Source organism: Nanorana parkeri, unplaced genomic scaffold (genome assembly GCF_000935625.1).
Source record: "Nanorana parkeri isolate BGI_ZX_2015 unplaced genomic scaffold, ASM93562v1 scaffold1157, whole genome shotgun sequence".
Taxonomy (NCBI): domain Eukaryota; kingdom Metazoa; phylum Chordata; class Amphibia; order Anura; family Dicroglossidae; genus Nanorana; species Nanorana parkeri.
Window position 1 is genome coordinate 209,647 of NW_017307425.1, and position 4,090 is coordinate 213,736.

Consider the following 4,090-nt stretch of genomic DNA (forward strand, 5'->3'; position numbering starts at 1 on the left):
GAAGGGGGGTACTTGGTCAGGAACAATGTCTAGGTCGGTGGCATCCACATATTGTATATGGCAGCACCCGAGGTTTCCCAGCAGAACATTGCCCAAAGCATCACACTGCCTCCGCCGGCTTCTCTTCTTCCCATAGTGCATCCTGGTGTCATCTCTTCCCCAGGTGACACACACGCACCCGACCATCCGCATGATGTACATCAGACCAGGCCACCTTCTTCCATTGCGCCGTGGTCCAGTTCTGATGCTCACATGCCCATTGTAGGCGCTTTTGTTGGATACAGGCCAGTATGGGCACCCTGATCGGTCTGTGACTACGCAGCCCCATACGCAACAAACTGCTAAACATTTTCAGCAAGGGCAGAACGATACCTGTTGATCCTGCCAGAAATGCTGCAGCCTTTTTAAATACTTAGCAAATGTTTGATGGTCTTCAGCAGATTGCACACAATACCCGTGTGGACCAGAGAGTGGTGATCACAGCCGTACAACTCTCTCATCATTCTTCAAGCATCCACTAAGGGGCGCAGTAAGTAAAGGTTTGTATACATGGGAGAAAGCTTCGGGCACACCAAGCTGGTTGGTTAAAGAAAAAAAACAAACCACAAAATTGTCTATCGGTGACACTTGAAAAGCCTTTACAGGTCATCAGTTCAGAGATATCAGTGAATGATGGTCCTAGAATTATCTCTCTTACTACAGTGTGTGCAGTGGTACCCAACACGTGTGGCACAATTGTAATTTTCAGACGCATGTGCACCTGAGGTATGCGTTTATGTTCATATGTGCTTGTATGCGGGAGCTTTTAAAAATGCTTTGGCAGTTTTATTTATTTTATTAAATCTTTTTTCTTTTTTTAAATTAGCTTTATTGCTATCACAACTGATAAGCCCCCTAAAGGATAGCATAGCGCAGGTGACAGATTCTCTTTAAGGGGATATCAGGGGTCTATTGGATCCCTAATGTCACCTCTGCAGTCTGCTGAAGCTAATTAAGTGCTTTATAAATCCAGATGTGCTCAGAACTGAATATTTCCAAGTTTATTCTACCCAACGGAGATCAGCAAATGGATTTCACTACCATTGCCCCTCCTGAAACACACCATGGAGGTCCCGGACACCCAGGAGGTACAGGTGAGCCCGGAACACATAACGGGGGAAAGGGGTAAGCACTTTACAGTAGAATCACTTCTACAAGAAAGCCTGCAGCAAGGGTTAAACATGTTTTACTGTAGCTAGATTGCTTATTTTACGTGTCAGTCCGACTAAAACTGGTATTTTTTGTTTTTCATAGATGTTGGAGAGCAAAAAACCCCGAGAGTCTCTTCTGAGAGTTCCTCTCACCTACTGTGCCCATTATGAGGGCTTTCCATTATCCCTGTGCTGAGTTCCGGGCCTGAACACCTGCTGTGCCATTATGAGGAGCTCCCACTATCCCTGTGCTGAGTCCCTGGGCTGTGCCCATTATGAGGGGTTCCCACCATCCCCGAGCTGAGTTCCTGGGTCTGTACACCTGCTGTGCCCATTATGAGGGGCTCCCACCATTCCTGTGCTGAGTTCCCGGGTCTGTACACCCGCTGTTCCCATTATGAGGGGCCACAACCATCCCTGTGCTGAGTTCCCGGGTCTGTAAACCTGCTGTGCTCATAATGAGGGGCTCCCACCATCCCTTTGCTGAATTCTTGGGTCTGTACACCCGCTGTGCCCATTATGAGGGGCTCCCACCATTACTGTGCTGAGTTCCCGGGTCTGTACACCTGCTGTGCCCATTATGAGGGGCTCCCCCCATCCCTGTGCTGAGTTCCCGGGTCTGTACACCCGCTGTGCCCATTATGAGGGGCTCCCCCCATCCCTGTGCTGAGTTCCCGGGTCTGTACATCCGCTGTGCCCATTATGAGGGGCCCCCACCATCCCTGTGCTGAGTTCCCGGGTCTGTAAACCTGCTGTGCTCATAATGAGGGGTCCCCACCATCCCTGTGCTGAGTTCCCGTGTCTGTACACCCGCTGTGCCCATTATGAGGGGCTCCCACCATCCCTTTGCTGAATTCCTGGGTCTGTACACCCGCTGTGCCCATTATGAGGGTCTCCCACCATCCCTGTGCTGAGTTCCCGGGTCTGTACACCCGCTGTGCCCATTATGAGGGGCCCCCACCATCCCTGTGCTGCGTTCCCGGGTCTGTACACCCGCTGTGCCCATTATGAGGGGCTCCCACAATTCCTGATGGTTTTTTTTATTTAGGGAACTGAAACACATGAAAGTAGTTGGGGGCACCCAAAACAGGACAGGAACAACAACAACTGTAACAGGTTCCCATAGCAGCCCTCTGTAGGTCAGTACACACACACGGCGCTCCTTCACCCAGTTCCAGCATGACATCCACTAAAGCTGACCTGCCCTTCACTCCCTTTATAAGCAGACAATAGCCCTGTGTGTGTGCACGGTGACGAGGCAGAAAGTTAACAGATCGTTAAGGAGATGATAGGAATCATAAACAACGGCCTGATGAGCTTCAATCAGCGTGGAAATGCTTTTTATAAACGTTGCCACGGTTCCCAGAATAAATGATAGGACAGGAATAAATAGTGGTGAACTTTGCAGAACCGGTGCACACATGTGCATGTGACATGTCACACACGTTGGGACGTGACCCTTCAACTATGTTCGGGTGCGCAAGTAAGTGCGTACATGGTTAGTCGAGGTTTGCACATGGGCCAAGGAGGGTATTCATGGTAGCCAGTGCTGTGGCTTCATTCCAGCTACCTTATTAGCAAGTTTGCCCAATTTCTGCATTTTCTATTGCTGATTGCCTGACACTGCCTGTGTCTCCTGATCCTGTTGCCAACTCTGCTCATTCCTGACCATCATTGCCTATCCCCTGCCTTTACATCGGCCTGGGAACTGACGATCCATGCCTGATGCCTGCCTCAACCTCTGCCTGGAAATGGACCATCCGTGCCTGCTGCTTGTCTCGACCTCTGCCTGGAAACTGATTATCCTTGCCTGCTGCCTGCCTTGACCTTTTCCTTGAAACTGATTATCCTTGCCTGCTGCCAGCCTTGACCTCTACCTGGATACTGACTATCCTTGCCTTCTGTCTGCCTTGACCTCTGTCTCAAAACTGGCTATCCTTGCCTGCTGCCTGCCTTGACCTCTGTCTCAAAACTGACTATCCTTGCCTGCTGCCTGCCTTGACTACTGCCAGACACATAGTCTCCTTGCCTGCTGCCGGCCTCCACCTCTGCCTGGAAATGAACCATCCTGACCTGCTACCTGCCTTGACCTCTTTTTGAAAACTGACTATCCTTGCATTCTGTCTGTTTCAACCTGTGCCTGACCACCGACCAGTTAGATTGCTGCCATTCTTTCTCCTCGTCGTAGCCATTCAGTTCCTGCTATTCCCCTGGTGGGGCAATTCTGAGAGCCACCACCATGTAACACCTTGCAGCAAAGTTGCCTGGTGGTCACTAGGGTCACTATTAACCCATCACCATCCCTTGCAGTGTTCGCTTGTGAAGACCAAGGTGCCACCTCGGTTGAGCCCGCGCCACCTGAAAGGGGAGGAGCTCCTAACATTTTACTCTTTGTCCTCCTCCAGGTGACCCCCTCCAAACTCAACATCCCCGCCACAGCTCACCCAGACTCTTTGGGAGGTAGCAGTGTCTCTGCTCAATACCCAATCTAGGCACCTCACCAGAGTGCTAGACACTTGTGTATCGTAAACCCGTGTAGGTGACAGCCCTTGGTCTGACTTGTGAAAATTTGAGCAGTGTGTGACCCCTTTGTGAAACCCCACCCCCAATAGCGGACACTTTCTTGGGGGGAGAAGAAGCCGTAGCTTATTCATATGTAAATATCACAGCTGAGGCTTTATTTAGTGGGGGTGGCCAGTAGCCCCGAACTTAATTTTGGTTGTCCCTGTCTGCCTGACATCTTGTGTCCGGGTCTCTGCTGCCATGAAACCCGAACACAGCATTCGAAACCCGGACTGTCCGGGTGCATCCTGGGCAGGTGGCAACCCTACCCCACCCCGGCGCCACCCGGCATTCCACAGTATGATCGCACGCAACAGAACGGGAGGTACAGCAATCGC